Source organism: Fukomys damarensis, unplaced genomic scaffold, assembly GCF_012274545.1.
Source record: "Fukomys damarensis isolate Sample0158 unplaced genomic scaffold, DMR_v1.0_HiC HiC_scaffold_16, whole genome shotgun sequence".
Classification (NCBI taxonomy): Eukaryota; Metazoa; Chordata; class Mammalia; order Rodentia; family Bathyergidae; genus Fukomys; species Fukomys damarensis.
In genome coordinates, this window is record NW_022900928.1 from 13215677 (window position 1) to 13233742 (window position 18066).

General features: G+C 43.7%; 1 protein-coding gene across 1 annotated transcript in view; it reads left to right on the forward strand.

The window, feature by feature from the left end:
* Positions 1-6: 6 nt before the first annotated feature.
* Plekha7 (pleckstrin homology domain containing A7) overlaps positions 7-18066 on the forward strand; it is a 128340-nt gene continuing 110280 nt past the window's right edge. The window contains exon 1 of the mRNA XM_033764118.1: positions 7-23. The gene's annotated coding sequence lies outside the window, so the exon portion shown is untranslated. The remainder of the gene's footprint in view (positions 24-18066) is intronic.

Sequence of the window (18066 nt, forward strand, 5' to 3'; positions counted from 1 at the left end):
GAACCGCTGAGGGGGGCCTGCAGGTGTGTGCACGCTCCATAACTTTCGGGGGTCTGCGGGCTGGAGGGCACGGGGCGCACGGGCTGCGTCCGGGAGTGCTTTGTGTTTGGTGTGACGCGAGCGGGTTCACTCGGGCCGAACATCGGCATGGGAGCTGCAGCTCGCCTTGGAGTTTCCGCGAGAGAATTCATTGAGCCGGCGCCCGGTTTCGGGTTACTACTCATCGGGAAGGGCGCCGAGGGAGCTGCCTTGTTGTTTGAAGAATCGGGTCTCCAAGTACAACGTGCGTTCATGGTAACAGGATTTTCTCAGCAGACAGAGCGGCTTACCGAAATTGGCAGTGGTTGGGGACCCAAGGCCCCGGAGGCGCGCGGTCCGCGGTGACAACGGGGTGGGACGCTGGGCGCCTGCTCACCTCCTCTTCCTCGAGGTGCGTCTTCACTCACACTTGCCACAGCAGCCAAGGAGGAGGTAAGGGGTCAGCTTCTTGCCTTTGACAGCTCTGATTTCAGACACACCTTCCTGGAGGAATGCAGAGGCTTTGTTCCAGGAGTCCCTCCGCGGGCATGGGGCTGAGCTCCCGTGCCATTACTTATCTTTTATGGCAGTGCCAGGCGAGCCCCTGGATAGGCAAGTTAATTATTAATGTGTCTGGGCTGGAGAGAGAATCTTGAAATGACATTGGTAGGTTGCACGTTCCTCTCCTTTCCCCACTGCTAAGGTTTAAACCCAAGGTGTTGTAGGCTGTTTCCTGAGGATTCAGACATTGCTCCTCCTTACCCCCATCCAGAGTCCTGTGGAAGGGATCCCCCTTTCCCTGTTGATAGGACAGCCCAGGCTACATGGGGAAGGCAGAAAGGGAGCGTCCCTAAGTTTTCATCATCTGTGGAATAGTCTGTACCTTTCTTTGCCTTCTGAAACCAGCCTCACTCCTATCTCCTCTTAGGGCAGCTTCCTGATGAAGCTTTCAGGCCAGAGGTGTGACAGCCGAGTCCTCTTAGCTGGCAGAATCAGGTTCTGAAAAATGCTACTCTGTGCCCAAAGACATTTGCACACACTCCACAGGTGCCTTGTGATGTATTTTTAGGCTTGAGTCTGTGAGCCTGTGGGCTTTGGCAGTGCCTGACTTGTCTCTCCCAGGGTCCACAGCAGAGTGGAAGTGGAGGTCCCAGCAGGAAATTATGAGGGTCAGTGAAGCTGCTCCCTCAGGCAGTTTCTTTCTGCCTGCTCTGGACAGGGAGTGAATGTTGCTACCTGGAAGCACTAGGTGTGCTGTGTGCTGGGTTCCTTCTGGGTGGTACTTGAAAAGTGGCAGTGGGAGGGCCCAGGTTACAGAGAGGCTGGGCCCTGGGGATGAATGGGGGGGACTGGTTGGAAGTAGCCTGGGGAGAGGGGCCAAAGGCATTCTTCCTGGCAGTATTGGGCAAGTGCAAAGAGAAGACCAGCATGGCTTGGAAGTTCTCAGTCTTGGAGATAAGGGGCATAGGATGTGGCAAGGAGTGGGCTTCTGGAAGGCCAAGTGCAGGTGGGAGCATTTATCTCTGAGTTTGGGCTATGCATCAGGTCAGAGGTGGTCTGGCACAGGCTGCTGTGCTCCCCCACATTCCTCACCATCATTTTCTGTCCACTCACTAAGTACTTGGTTTGTTAGGTTCATTTGCCTGCCTGATCTCCATGGGCTGGGCTATTCAGATGGCTGTCCAGAGACAAGAGTCCCATCCCAGCCTTGCGAGGAGAAAACCAGTGAAGGAGGGCTTAGCTTCATAGAGTCAGCTGAGCCTAATCCCCTGGTGACTAGGAATTGGCGATACCTGTTTCTCTGCCTGGGTTTGTGGTATGTATACTCAGGGTGCCCTCCCCTCAGTACACAGGGAGGTTCTGACTTTGAATGCTGCCTTCTCCAGCCATGCCCTGAGCTGCTGGCACTCTGTGTGTTGAGGGTTTGGTGGTAGCTCTGATTAGGAACAAGCTTTTTTTTTTCTATCATGCAAAATCTCCCTAAGCCTAAAGTCTGCCTTCTGGACTGGTGGCTGCGGCTGAAAATTCTTTGATAATGGGCTAGCCATAGCCAGTGCCTGGGAAAGCTACCTAAGGTGATTCTGTGAAGAGGAGATGAGTAGTAGTGGCCCTTGGCCACTGTGAGTTGAGCAAGAGGGCAGTGATCAGAGTCCGTAGGACTGTGGGTTGAGGGCACCAGTATCACTATGGGTTTGTGGGACCAGAGACTTTAGAGTGGTTGGAATTCTGTGTGTCTTGTACCTTAATGTTTACCTTGGGTGGCTCAGATGGGTGTGAGTTGAGCATCAGCTGATGCCTCTGTCCTGGCCTCAGGCTGTCTGATTCTGTGTAAGCTCAGCCACCTGGCTTCTCCCCTAAATGCGTTGAGTGATGGTGGCTGTTGTGCTCTTCAGCAATAGCTGAGCCTTTTCATCTGTAAGCCTAGGGTTTTCTGAAGGTTTGTTTTGAATCAGTTAAGATTAGGAGACAAAGAATTAAAGACCCTAATGGCCCTTGCAGCCTTGGTTTGCAGAAGCACTGTATGTTTCCCTGGGGTTTGTGCCTTCTCTGGTGAAGGGAAAAAGAGGCTGGTATTCTAGGCTTATGCTCCTTGGGTATGCAGGAACGAGGGGGAGAGAATAAAGGGTTAATGGAGGCAGGCAGTATGTGGCCTTTTCTCTGCAGTCTGTGATTCAAACTCTGTCTATGCTGCTTACTAGCTTTGTATCCTTGGATCTCTGCCTGTTGTTGTTGTTATTATTATTTTTGTATCAGGAATTGAATTCAGGACCTTGCGCTTAGGAGGCAGGCAGCAGAACCACTGAACCGGCCCTACCTCTGCCTGTTAAATAGGGATAAGGATACTTTCCTCTTTCCCTCCCACCCTCTAGGCTAATTATGAGGATTATATGAAATGTTTGTGAAGAGTTTAACACAGTGCCTACTAATTAACAACTCTTAATTTTTAATTAATTAAGGTAACTACAGAGGCCTTGGATAATTCGCTGAGGTAGTGGTTTTATTATGTAGAAAACAAGAATGTCAGAAATGTCATTTTGTGATGCCGTGAGAGACCATACCCAGGCTCCTAGGGTCATATGTGACAACTGCCCTGGAAGGGTTTAATCTGACTTTAATGTCAAACCTGGTTTCCAGGCTCATATATTCAAAGAGCACTGGAGGCCCATGGTTCCCCGATTGTAGATGTATGGCACTGCTGAAAGGGGAAGGTAGCATTCTCAGAGTCCTCCTTCAGCCAAGATTATGCAGTGTCAGTCCTAAGGTCCACCAGGCCCCTGTCACTTTCTAGTTGCATGACTCTGGGCAAGTCCTTTTATCTCTTTGAGCCAGTGCCCTGTGAGGCTCATAAAACCTGCTTCACAAGTTATTCTTGTGATCAAATGTGGTACCGGTGTGCAACCAGTAATGTGGTATTACGGTTTATTGATAGCTTACTAGGTATCAGACACTGTCTTGAGTACCTTGTCTCATTGGCTCTTCACAACAATTTATAATGCAGGTAATTATTGTCCACACTTTATTGATGAGGAAGTTGAGCTCTTAGGGATTATTGTTTTTATTTTTATATAGCTGACCTTTTGTTAGAAGTCATGCATCTGAGGGCCTGTTGTCTCCCATAAAGTCTCTACAATATGTTTGCACAGCCCCTTTATTTACCTACTCTGATGTCCCAGGCTGAGTCTGGATTATGTCTGTAAACTAGATAAAAGAGGCTCTTATTGGTCAGTTTGTTCCCTTGGGGCCCCATTCTGCCTCATCATCTGTACACTATGTGGAGTTTATGGGCACAGCATCTTTGTAGCTGTGATCTTTGAATAGCTTTTTCCTGGCATATAAGCATCTTGTACTCAGTCTGCCTAGTGGTGCCTTTTCAGAAAAAGGTTACCAGTTTGAGTTGACCTTAGGCAGGAGAAATGTTTGATCTAGAGCCAATCCCTAGGCTAAGAGTTTCCAACCATCTTTCTCTCTGATACTCTGGTTAGCTGTTTTGCCTCCTTCCTTTGCACATGATCTACCAGTGTGCACTGATGTCTGAAGTTATCAATGTGTTGGAAAAAGTTTTAAAAAGGAAGAAACAAAATACCCTGTGAAAATAAAGGGTTACAGGTGGCTTGTTTCAAACACAGGTGGTGCTCATTAATGAGAGTTATGCTCACAGCCCCAAATTTATTGTCATTGCTCTTGTAGCATGTTTATAAGATGAAAAAAAGACTATAGCCTTGTGGGTTACTCTGTCTTTTAATGACAGAAACAACATTTATGAAGATATGACATGAAGGGAATAAAAGTTTGATTTGAAATAGAAAATAAAAACAACTGGTGGCTCCAGGCATGCTCAGGAGGTTCTGGAGCTCTGGTTACAGTGAGAGTTTCCACAACATGGTCCTGTGTCTCCTGCTGCCTGATGATGTCATTGGAGCAGGTGTAGTCCCTCTCACTTTACATGGGAGTGGAGTGACTTGCCTGAGGTCAGGTAGTCAGATATGGATTGGTAAAGACTGGACTCCAGGTCTCTGACTTTCTGACTCAGAGACAGGCAGTTTTATTTATCCTTGCAATAATTTTAATAAATTTCCCCTTGGATATATGTTGTAGAAAACTTAAATGCTACAAAAGAAGGAGAGAATTGTGGATCAAATGCCAAATATAATCAGTGTTTATATGTTGATAAATTTTTAAAAACCTTTTTTTTTTTTTTGAGACAGGGTCTTGCTATGTAGTTTAGCCTGGCCTTGAACTCACTACGTAGCCTAGTGGCTGGCCTCAAACAGCTATCTATGTGCCTCAACCTCCTGAGTGCAGGGATTACAGGTGTGAGCCACCATGCTCCAATAAAAACTTTTGTTTTTTTAAAGGAAGTAAGGACTTTTGGTGTGGGATAATTTGCTTGATATTTATATGTCTCTGGGTATATATGGTTTTGTGCCTTGGAGCTGGCACTCTTGTATGCTGTTTCCCTACAAATTCAAATCAAGCTCTTTATTTTGTTATGAGGCACAGTGCTGGGCACTGTAGGAGAGAAAGATGAGCTAGACATACCGTTCAGCGTTTAAAATTAAGGACAGATGTGTACGTGCACTTAACCAATTTTAGTAGAGCTATACTAGTAATAGCAAGCTTTCATTGTATCCAGATTTGTTTCACGTGCTTCATATAATTTATTGAGAAGGAGGTATTGCCCATTTTATTGAGAAGGAGGTATTGCCCATTTTATAATTGTAGAAACTTAAGAGGTTAAATGCCTTGCTGAAAGTGACAAAACTACCCCAAAACTTTATTCTATCTAGTCTAGGTTGTCCTATTACAAAACCAAGTATTTGTTTTATGCAAATTACCTTCCTAGTGTATCCTGAGAAAGAGAAGCAGGTCAGGGTCTTTTGAGAAAAAGGAGGTTATGCCACCTTTTTGTTATTCTCTTTTAGCTCCCCCCATCTCTGTCTCATTAAAATAATTCTAATTATAATTGACCCTCAGTATCTGTGGGTTTCTTATCCGTAGAATCAACCAACTACGTACTGAAAATATTTGGGAATAAAAACCTTAATCTGTACTGAATGGGTACAGATTATTTTCTTAATAACCCCCTAAACAGTATCTTATAACAACTTGTTTGCATAGCATTTACAGTATGATAAGTGTTTTAAGTAGAGATCTTTCAAAGTATTCAGGAGACTTAGTGAAGGTTGTATACAAGTTATATATTTTGCATTTATTTGTTTGTTTTTTGGCACTGGGCTACAGTACCAAAGCTGAGCTACATCTCAGCCCTTTTTATTTTGAGGCAGGGTTTGCTAAATTGCTCAAGCTAGCCTCAAATCTTTACTCCTATTGCCTGGTCCTCCTAAGCCACTGGTATTATAGGCATGCACCGCCATTTACAGCTCCTTATTTTGTTTTGTCTTTATGTTTTTGGTACCAGGGATCGAACTCAGGACCTTGCACTTGCAAAGCAGGAGATGGAACCACTGAGCTAAAATCCTTGGCCCTTGTTTTGTCTTTTAAAGATTCCCTACTTGGATTCTTTGGCTTATTTGGGCTGCTTAATAATCAATCTCACAATATTGGAATTGGAGGAAAGGTCTGTTTAGACTATCATTTGATTTTCTTATTGAGGGAACCTGAGTCTCCGGGAAAAGAAGTGACCTTGGCATGCAGAATAGTTTTTAACTGAGCCAGGACTAGAACTCAGGCTTCTTGATTGACACCAAGGTGTGAAATGATGAGGAGTAATACATGGGGTGAATTTTAAAACTTTAACTGTTTTAATTGCCAAGTCATCATTTGGCAGTTGTTATTACCTAAGATGTGTCTAGAGTCTCTATGGTTAATGTGTAGTTAACATTTACAACAACTTTCACTGTCCCAGAATGCATTGTCTTGCCTGGCTAGCTTTAATACTTTAGGGGCAGGAAGAAGGGAGACAACCCTCAGTAAAAACAGACTAGTCACTGGCATCTATCTTACTGGTATGTGTCAGTGGACAGAGAGGTCAATGAAGCCCAACGTCACAGAGGATTTTAGGATTAAACCCAGGATCACAGGTCATAGGGTCACAGAGGATCTTGGCAGGTCAGGTTCAGGCCTTGTGCTCTGTCAGTTACCTCGTATAGTCAGCCCCATAATCATATTCCACAAGGTTTATAGACCTTACCTGCTTCTTTCCTCAGGGGCCTGATTCCTTTGGGGATCTGACATCTTGTTTAGGTACCAGGTTCAAATGGAAATCATTGTGGCTCGGTTGCTAGGTTGCTGCCATAGCCTGCTAATTTAAGATTTGAGTTTCCTGTTGGTGCCTAGACATCTAATTTATTCAGTTTAAATGCTGTATAATAGTCATTATAGAGATATATCAACTTATATTTATCAGTTTCTCTATTCATTGACATATTGTTTCCTTTCACCACTATAATTTGACGTTTTTATAATAAACAACAATTCTTACCTCCTTGCCTTCCATGTTCTGAGTAGATACCTTTTTTACTTCTATGCTGCAAACTTTATTTTTCTCCTGTGATATTTTACACAATTTATAACAAATGTATTCCTTTAAAAAAATTTTTTTTTTTTTTGGTACTGGGGATTGAAGCCCTTGTGCTTGCAAAGCAGGCGGTGGAACCACTGAGCCAAATCCCTGGCCCTCCTTTTAAAAAAAATTTTATGTATTTATTTTTGGTGTTATTGGAGTTTGAATTCAGGGCCTTCACACTGAGCTATACCCCATCCCTTTTTATATTTTATTTTTAGACAGGATCTAAGTTGCTCAGGTTGGAGTCAAACTTGTGATCATCCTGCATCAGCCTTCCAAAGTGCTGGGATTACCGGCAGGTAACCACCACACTGGGCTCTTTTTTATGTATTTATTTTGCTTGTGTATTTTTATTTTTTATTTTTTTCCATTAAGTTTATTGGTACATTTAATGCAAACAATAGTTACACTTATCATTGGGATCTTGTATCTTTACATGATATATCTTGGTTCTTGTTTTTTCCCCATACCCCTGCCCTCCCTTCACCCCTACACCCTTCCCTAATTCCAAAGACTTTGTATATTTTTTAAAATAGCTACGTGCAGTACATTGTGTTGTTTTATTTTTATTTTTTGGCACCGGAGATGGAACTCGGATCCTTGCATTTGTGGGGCAGGCAGCAGAACCACTGAGTTAAATCCCCAACCCCACTGTGTTGTTTTAAATCACTAAATTTGTGGTAATGTACTACAACACAATAGGAAACTTAACATAGACAGGTGCTGAGTATAAATCAATAAGGAAAGCACTGTCCCTTCCTTCAGGTGACTCTCAGTCTATTGAGGAAGAGAGGAAAAACACGGTCAATTTGATAATAGAGGTGAGGCCTCAGTAGGTCTATAAATCCAGGATTCTGTGGGACCTAATCTAGGATGCCCCCCCCAGGTACTATGGTCCTTATTTTGGAGCCGCAGAGATTGAAGCTGACAAAACAGCAAATAGCAAGTGGTGGGAAATGGCCAAAAGTGTGTTTTTTAGAAAGAATAAAAGAGAAGCTCTCTGCTATTGGGAGAGGAGTATTCCATAAGGGGATACCGTAGATGTTTAAGTCTGCTGGTGTTTTGTTTTGGTTTTTGAGACAGGGTCTCACTATGTAGTTGAAACTGACCTCGAACTCACTTTGTAGCCCAGGCTGGTCTTGAACTCAGCGATACTCCTGCTTCAGCCTCCCAAGTGCTGGGATTACAGGCGTGCACCACACCCAGCTCTACTGGGTTTTTATACAGTGTTGGGGACCGGTGTATGTAACAACTTGGGGATGCTCCTGGTTGCAGGTAGGCCTTTGACATCTGGAAAGCAAGCTACTTACTTTGCATTTTACTTTCTCCAAGGTCTCCTGTTAAGGGCTGTTCTTTTTGTCTCTTACATTTTATTAGACCCTGATAGTCTGTTTTGGTATGCTAATTTACGTATGCCCCGACTTTTAGTTTAAGTTAAGGAATCAGAACTTAGGCTTTATCTGCCTAAATTCCCCTATCTCCTGGTTTCAGTACCACTGAAGGATAGGTTAGAGGAAGCGGGTAAGGAAGACCATGTTCAGAATCATCTCAGTATGATCTGAAAACCAAGTGGATCCTTGCAGGGGAGAAAGCTTGTTCCATGTAAGTTAGGGCAGGCCTCCCCAATCTTTTCTGTGACTGAAGCCTTTCAGGCGGGCCTATCATGAGTGGGGAGATAGCTCGGGAAAGTCCTGCTGCTTCCCCTTTGTGGTTGTATAAAAATAGAGCTAACAAGGTTCTGACACTGTGACCCCCTCTTCCCAGGGGTGGGGGGAGGATTGAACTCAGGAAGCACTCAGCTACATTCCCAGCCCCTTTTTATTATTGTATTGTGATCCTCCTGCCTCAGCATCCTGAGTAGCTGGGGTTATAGGTCATTAGACCTATTTTATATATAAAGAAACTGAGACTCCAAAATTCCAGGCAACTTGCATTAAATCATGTAGATAGTAAATGGCAAGGCTAACACTAAACACTACTCATCTTGCCCAGAGTCAGGAAAGTCATTACCTCAGTAATCTCTAGCATTAGCTTCTTTGCTGAGAATGTGGTGCAGACTACACTTCTCTTTTGTGGACTTATCTTCCCACTCCCATTCCCCTGAGACAGATGACTTCACAGTTTTTGTCACTACCGACAGGTGCAAATACACTAGCTCCATGTGAGTACCTCAGTGATCCATGGTGAACAAATTCTGCAACCCTCAATATGTAAAATAGTTCTAATGATTTGTACTTTGCAAAGTTGTGAACTTGACCTGTCCAGTTCCTGGAATACAGTAGAGTGGATATTCAGTAAATAGTGGTTGACTCTAAATCTGGTAGTTCTGTACTTCTCAGGGTTAATCCAATAAATCCCAATTCTTTGCAGGACCCCACATTTCTCTACCTGTTAGAGTAACATAGGCGTGTTGTAATTAAAAGTAAAGGAGAGTCTGGTGCATTGAAAGAACTCGAGGGAGAAGCCTCTGTGCTTCCTGAACAAATGGTGATGAGTAGTTTTTAGGTGGCTGCGGCATGCTGGGCCGTTTTGAAGGGAGAATATCTTGTGAAGTACAAGACTGAGTGTCACCATTCTGTTTTCTTGGAATAATGGCTGAGCAGATGAAGTCAGTAGATTTATGGTGCTGGGGTATGTCAGAACAGATTTTCTTTTTTAATTTTTTCCCCTGCTTTTTTTTTTCTTGTAAATGTTTTCTGTTTTTTCTTACTTTAAAATATTTAGGAAAATACCCACCAAGAAGAAAACAGAATCATTTACTTCCACATCCAGAGTGATATTTTGGTGTGATACTACCCATTCTTTCTTGAAATGTACATACATAGTTTTGGTCAGAATACACAGTTTAATATGTCATCACTTATTATATCATATATGTTCCTAGATTATTGCATATTTCTTAAAACATTTTTTTGTTACATAATAGTCTGTGGTGTACATGTGCCATGATTTTCTTCATCATTCCCTGTTCAGTAGACATTTAGATGGTTGCCCCTTTTCTTCCTAAAATATGTAAACATATTTGACTACTTTTAGATTCTAAAAATGGGAATTTCTAGCCAAAGAATAAGCACATTTGAAAGTACATAGTAGTGGACTATTGGATTTACCTTATATTAAAAAAGCACACGGGTTGTGATGCTGTAGTCTAGGTGAGGTCTTTGCTCTGGCCATTTGCTTGCTTCCTGGCAAACAGTACAGTCAGTCTCTGTGGTTCCCGAGTGAAATTTAAGTAATGGGTCAGCCTTTCCAGTGCTTGCCTCTCTGTCAGGAAGTTTGCCTGTCAATCTAACCTAAATCTCCTCTGCTGTATTTTAAATGCTCAGCTGCTGCCAGTTTCCCTCAGTGAAGCGGAGCAGAACAGAGCTGCACACTACACGTAGGCAGCTCTGCTCAGGCCACAAGCCTTATGTTACCCTGGAGGAAACTTGAGGGTCTATGGCTACTGCTGTCGCACCTGGGAGGGCAGGGCCTGAATTGAGTTGCCAGCGATGACGCCAGGTAGGGTTTCTGAATCCTGGAATGCTCATTCCATAGAGGATAGCACCCCAGCATCCTAGCCTCTCCCGTGCTCTCTACAGAACTTGTGGGGCAATTAGCATTCAGAGTGTGCTCTCCAGTTGACACTGCAGGTCTGTCAGATTCATTTTCTGGGGGGAAAATGTGGCTGGAACAGGGATTGTGTTTCATTCCCAAGTGCATTGGCCAAGTGGTAAATGTGAAGAGAGGGAGGATGGCCAGGCAGGGTGGGGTGGTTAAGTGTGTTCTGATAATAGGACAACCAGTTGTCTGTGTGGGAGGGGAGGGTCCCACTTGGGGCCATCTACCCTTGGCACCAAGCAGCAGCTGCACATTTTGCTGGAATAGCCTAGGCCACCTTTCTTAGCTAGTGTCTTTTGTTGGGAGCTGACAGCCTTATTACTGGGCAGTAGGGTGTTAATATAGAAGGGAGTTGAAATGAATATAGTTTCGGCTTCATGGGCAAGAAGAGGCCCCTTCTGGCTCTTGCTTAGGCATTTTCAGGCTGGGTGGCAGTAACCCAGTAAGGTGGAGTGAGTCTCACAGGAAAGAGACTGGGGACTGAATCCTTGCAGCTCCTGTGGGAGTATCACTCTGGGCAGAAGCCCACAGGAGGTGGAGCCCAAAGCCTCCTGGGACCTGGCCCAAGCAAGTGATCTCCTCCAGCTCTTCCAGCTCCTGTTCCCTCCATGCTAGATGGAAAGGGAGACACCAGGGGAACCTGCTCTAACCATAACTCTTTGATGCCCTCTGTTTGGCTGCCTCAGGTCTACTCTCTAAGATCAAATGCCTTGTTTTGTACTTTGCCATTTCCTCCTTCAATACCTGGCATAGTGCAGTGCTGGCCTGATATGAAACCAGCATTTAAGAGGCCAAACCCAATGGTTTTGTGCCCTCAATAAAGTAATTCTCTGCTATTGTGGTCACATTTAAAACATGCCAAATTGCCATTCCTTCTTCTGAAGAGGAGAAGCTTTTCTTGCCTTCTTTTATCGGTAACCCACATTCCCTTGGGTGCTGAATGTCACTAGTATTCTTGGCTTACCAAGTTGGAGCCCATGGACCCCACCACAAAGCCTTAGCTGGGTGAATGCCATCTCTGGCTGCATTTATAATCCCTTAGAGAGCTTTTAAGAATATTGATGTCTGGGACTCAATGCCAAGAGATTCTGATTTATTTGATCTGGACTGGGGCTCTGGTTTCATTTATAAAACATTCCACAGGTGATGTTAATGTTCAGCAGTTTTCCGTGAAAAAGGAGTAAGATGTGTCTGCCATATCCTGTCAACTGTTTCTTTCATGGGAAGGTAGGCATGATAAATCTGTGATACCTATAGCAGAAGGTTGCTTCACATCCTTTTGGGAAGCAGAACGGGTAAAATGACAAATGAGAATATTGCATCCAGCCTTTCATGAGCAGGCTTGGCTTAATGGGAAGCCTCCATAGAGGTATCTTGCAGAGTGTGCTCTGGCTGTGTCACTCTGCCTGTACCTAAATGTGGATGGGATGAGGGAGCTTTAGTTAGGGTTCAAGATAAAAAGGAAGAGGCAGGGTATGAGTCTGTTATATTTGATTCATTAGCCAAGGACTGGATTCACTTTTTTCTTGAACATTTGGAGCCTGGTGGGAGGGTTGGGAATGGAACTGTGAACAGCAGAGAATGACTTTTTAGTTTGCCCTGTAGAGGACAGATATATCCAACTATAGTGTCTGCAGTGGGTGTTTGATCCTCTTGTCACCCTTCAGTCTGGGGTCCCTGAGGCCTCTCTTCTGCCAGTTTCCTCTTGGAGGTTGTAGACATCTTTTCTGGAAGGAATTAATAAGTATCCAAATTGGTGCCATGAGTGAATGCACTCCTTTGCCAGGTGTGTTTAGGTTTGCCTGTGGGTTCCTTTTTATGATTTGAGGATGGTAGTGCTCTGTCTTACTTTTCCTCACGTTGCTGAGACAGACTACCCATCCAAAGTTAAAAAGAGGAAAGATTTATTTGGCTTACATTTGTAGAGGTTTCAGTGTACAATTGGCTGGCTCCAAGGCAGGGTGGCTTGGCAGAGGAAAAACAGTTTATAGCAGCCAAAAGGTAGCAAAGCTACAAGAGACCTTAGTAGTGACTTTCTGCCCCTTTTATCTTATTCATACCTAGGGTGAGTATCACACCCTTAATTCTAGTGCTCTATGGACTAACCCCATGAATCAGTCACACACTCTAGATTCATCCCCCTCTGAAAATGCATGTGGCTTTGGAGTGACATCTAAACACAAGCCGTAACATGCTCCTAGTTGGCTAGTGCATTTGACTTGATCTTCTCAATGTAGCACCTTCCACCAGGCTCTTCTAGATGTTGTGGTTGAAGCTCTGCTCCATTGAGTGACCTCTCAGGTTGTCAGGCTGCTTTTGCATTTGCAACTGCTCTCCCTGTCCATTGGATAGGGGTGGAACTCCCTTGAGAGAGCCCTTGTCATTTTCTCCCCTGTGAGAAGTCCTCTAGGCAAACACCTGGGGTGCTGCTGATGGAGCTCTTCCCCAGACTTGCAAATCCTACTTAGAAAAAGCTACACACTTTACTCTTAGTCTTTTCTTGACATTTAAGACTGTAATTTGCTAACTACCTATAGCAGATCCTCTGGGTTGCTTGTTGAAAATGTGAAATGTCTGGAAATGAAACAGGAATTTGTATTTTAGCAAAAATCCTAGACTATTGGGTATAGCAATATTTGAAAATGTCTATTAAACCACTTCCCGGCTCCCCTTTTTTAGTAGGTATTTTACTTACTTTTCTTTCATTGCTGAGACAAAATACCGGACACCCATAGTTAAAGGAGGAAAGGTTTATTTAGCTCAGTTTGTACAGGTTTCAAAACTGGCTGGCTCCAAGGCTGGGTGGCAGAGGAGCAACAGTTCATGGCTGCCAAAGGCAGCAAAAACAACAAGAGAGCCTTAACAGCATCTTTCTGCCTCTTTTATCCAGACTACCAGGACTAGGGCAGTGCCAAACCAATCAGTATACTGTTTTAGTAACCACACGCCTTTAATCCCAACATCACATACTCTCAGTTCAGCCACTTCTGAAAAAGCCACCTATGACTGCATGAAGCTTTGGGTGGGGGGAACATCTAAACACAAGCTATAACACCCCCAAAGACTCGTGCATATTCCTTTATGCAAAAAAAAAGGATTTAGTCCATCTCCAAGAGCTGCCAAAGTCCTGCCTGTTTCAACATTGCTGAAAAGTCCAAGTCTCAAGTCTCCTCTGAGATTTAAGGCAAACTGTTAGCTGCAAGCCCCTGCACAAATAAAAACAAAATTAAAAGTTTCCATTCAATGGCACAAGGTAAACATTTTCATTCCAGAAGTTACAAACAGGGTGATACAAAGGAATGGGACCAAAGCAAGTTCAAAATCCAGTAAGGCAAATACTAAATCACACAGTTCTACTTCTAGCATCCCTGGCAATGTGTGGCAAGTTTTGAACGCCAAAGAGCTCGGGTGGCTCCGCCTCTACTGCACTGCCTATAGTTGTAGCTCTTGTGACTTCCCTCTGAGGCCGGCTCTGCTCCCTCCTTACAGTTTTCCCCAGATGATCCATGCACCTGACTTCTCCAAACTTCTGGGGTCTCCACTGCACCTTCAGCATCACACTCACAGCTTCACACACACCCCTCTCAGGAGCACCCTTCCTTGGCCTTCCAGGCCTTCTTCTGAAATCTGAATGGGAGCCTTTCTAACCCCACAACTCTTGCATTCTGCACATGCCTAAAACCAGTACCATGTGAATAATGTCAAGGTCTGCTGCCAGCTAGAGCAGTAGCCAAGCTTCCTTCTCTCTTGGCTGTAGGGATTGGGTGCCCATGAACCAAATCTCAAGGGACAACTTCCCTAGGCCACCACCAATGTGGAACATGGTGCTCTGGGGTTCTCTTCTCAAAGCAGTCTTTCACTTTTGCAATTTTGAGGCTGCAAAGGGTGGAATCTTGCTGTTTCTTGTGATGCCTTTCGGCCACATTTTCTGTTCTCCTCTTCCTTCTCAGCAATCAAGATCTCCTCTGGTCTGTCTTTGCAGCCCACAGCTTTATCAGAGCTTTCTTTCTGTCCAAATTCAAAATGTTTTAAATTATTCTGCTTCAGTCTTTGCTCTTGATTCTCACCATAATCTGGCTGAAAGCCTCCAGCAGTAGCCATACCACCACCTCAACATTAGACTGCCTTGAAATTTCTTCTGCCAGATTAGTCTGCCACCCTCAATCTTAGTCTCAGGTAAAGTCTCTGGATAAGAGCAAAATGCAGACGAACTTTCTGCCAAGGCATAACACACATTGTCTGGAGTTATGCAGCCAATGCAGTCCTTCTTCTCAGGAGAAACCTCTTGAGCCCGGTCTTTACCAGCTTTGTGGTATTCTGAGCTCTGACCAGAATCACTCATACGTTGTAGCCCTAAGGTGTTCCAGCTCTACTTTTTTTTAACAAGCATCTCTCAACCTTTCCTACCCCCCCGCCATAAGCCAGCTCCAAAGGCTCTTGAGCCACATGGTCAGGTAATGTCACAGCATTGACCCCACTTCTCTGGTACCAAATTCTATGTTGGTTGGTTTTCTCTCATTGCTGAGACAAAATACCTGACACCCAAATTAAAGGGGAAAGGGTTTATTTAGCTCACAGTTTATAGAGGTTTCAGTCCATAATTGTCCAGCTCCAAGGCAAAGTGGCATATGGCAGAGCCATGTTACAGAGGAGAAGCAGGTCATGGTGTCCACATGTAGCGAAAGCAACAAGGGAGGGCTGGGGATTTAGTTCAGTGACACACACCATGCCTGTCTCAAAAATGTAAGATCCTAAGTTCTATTCCAGTACCAAAAAGGTGGGGGGGATTTTAAGAACATCTTTCTTCCCCTTTAATCTAAATACTGGGATCAGCACAGTGCTAAACCAGTGTAGTGGTTTAGTAATCACATGCCCTTAATCTCAGCATCACACACTCTAAATTCAGCCACCTCTGAAAAAGCTACCTATGACCACATGAGTGTGGGGGACATCTAGACCCAAACCATAACAGTAGGGAAATGTGACAGAGTGGTTAACGTGTTCTTGCTGGCTTGAACCACCTGTGATAAATGCATATTCTCCCATTAGGCAGCTTGTACCATTGGTGGTAGAAGTGGTACAATCATACATGGGACAGTTGTGCACTTAACACTGGTGGTTCAAGCCACCCATCAGTGAATTTATAGCCCATTGTGAGCATGTTAAACGACCGAAGTCAAGCTGAAGCCAAGTGCATGATGTTAATGTTGCCTCATGTTTGTGTAGAGCTTTGTTCTTTGCAAGGCACAACCTGTCTTCCTGCTCTAGTTTGGTAAGATGAGGAATCCATCTTCTGATCTGAACCAGATTATTCCTTGTTGCGGTGAACTTCCTTGTACTTTGTAGGGTGCTTAGTAGCATCTCTGGCTTATGCCTTTTGGATGTCAGTAGTACTTCCTACTTGGGACAATGATAATGTCTCCAATCATTGCCAGATGTCCTCTGGGAGGTAAAGCACCCCAGTCGAGACCATTGCTTCTTAATGAGAGAAGCCCTGTCTCAGGAATGTTCCTTAATGACATCCTATAACATTTATGTTTGTTTAGGGACTTAATTTTAAAATTTACATATGTAGTTGGCTTCTTCTACTCTTGGCTAATGTAACAAATTACACACATAAATGAGCTGAATATAAGCTCTTTTCTCATCTGTGTTTTGGCTTGCAGAGGGATGGCATAAATCAACTTGCAAGGACTGTTGGCTTTGAAACCTAGTTCATTATTTGCCTTCCAACCCTGTGTTTCTTAGCTGTGTAATTTTGGGCAAGTGGATTACTCTTCTCCAGCACCTTTCCTTATCTGATTATAGTAGAAAGAAATGTTTGTTGTGAATGGGGATTAAGTGACACCTCAGATGTGGAAGTGTTTATAAAACATTACTCATCTATTTAGTGGCAATGATAAGATTCAGGTCTAATTACCAGCACTTGAGATTTTCTCAAATTTAAAAGTGCAGAACTCAGCAGAGCAAGTTTAGACTTGTATTTGAACAAGTATATTATCCTTGTCATCTTTCTGCCTATAAAGTTAATCTTCCCCTTCTCACTTTAAATGTAATCTTCTGCTTCTTGGTGACCATTACAATACCTCCTTTGGATTGTTAGCTTTGCACATTTGGTCATTAGGCTATACCTCTGATGGGCAAGAGCCACTTTCTTTTTATGGCAAGGATTCTGAAAGTCTTATCAAGTATTTTATGAGAAGCAAAACCTTGTTGCCTGCACCCAGAGAGATGCAGAGATAGTAATTGTTGCATGAGGCCTGAATTTAGGTGGTGAGGCAAACATCAATCTACAAAGAGATGCATGTAGATAAAGTTGGAGACGAACTGGAGACTGAGCCCAGAGACAGAGGGTGTCCAAAGGATGTCACGGTGACAGAGTGAGAGAAGAGCGCAGGCTGTCCTGAGACTCTGAATGTGGCATGCGTGTCTGTCTAAGCTGCTGCCTCTGATGGTGGTGGTGGTGGGATGTTTGTATCCAGGATGCTGTAGCTGCTTTCTTTCACTTTCAGTGTTGCTGTGTAAGTCTTGTGTGAAATGATCTCTTTCTGCTCAGTAATTTATGGATGGAATTTCACCAGAATACACATAGTACATGTATGATTATCACTGATTCTTAGAACAGAACATCTTGAGAGGCAAGGCAGTGAGCATAAAGAGGCTCTGGGAGAGAAGAGGGGAAGAGGATAAAAAAAGAATTAAGATCTGTTATGTACATGTTCCAATCCTCATGTGGAATGTGTACTGCAAATATGTACTAGTAAAAAATTAAACTTGAAAAAAAATTGAATACACATTCAAGCTTACAAGGGGTGGGGAGCCCCCTGGTTTCTGTGTGAATGTGTTGCTGAAGAAAACAGACTGAGAAACCAAAACTGGTTCTTTAGTAATGTGGAACACAGTTTCTCCCACTGTGATGTGCTCTGATGTCATCAGTACTATTATTATTAGTATTATTGATACCTGCTACTGTTGTTGGGTACTGTATGTACAATGCACATTTCATTTACCCACCTACACACACCACAAAGAAGGCCCTATAACTGTCTCCATTTTGTAAGTGAGGAGACATTAAATAACATACTCAAGGTCACAGAGTAGGACAGCTATGAATCAAATCCTTCCAATTTATAAAGCCTAAATTGGCTTGTTCCTTCTTTGACATTACTGAGTTGTGTGATGATAATTATAATACCAACCCCACCACTGGATTTTTACATAGTCTGCCTAGGCTGGTATCATGAATCACAGTGGCCTAAAAAACAGAAATTAATTTTCTTGGCCTGAAGACTAGAAGAGATAAGGTATATTGACAGGTTTGGTTTCTTTAGAGACCTCTCTCCTTGGCTTGCAGACTGCTACCTTGTCACCATGTTTTCACACAGTCTCTTCTATGCCTCTAGATCCCCCCCCCCCCGCCC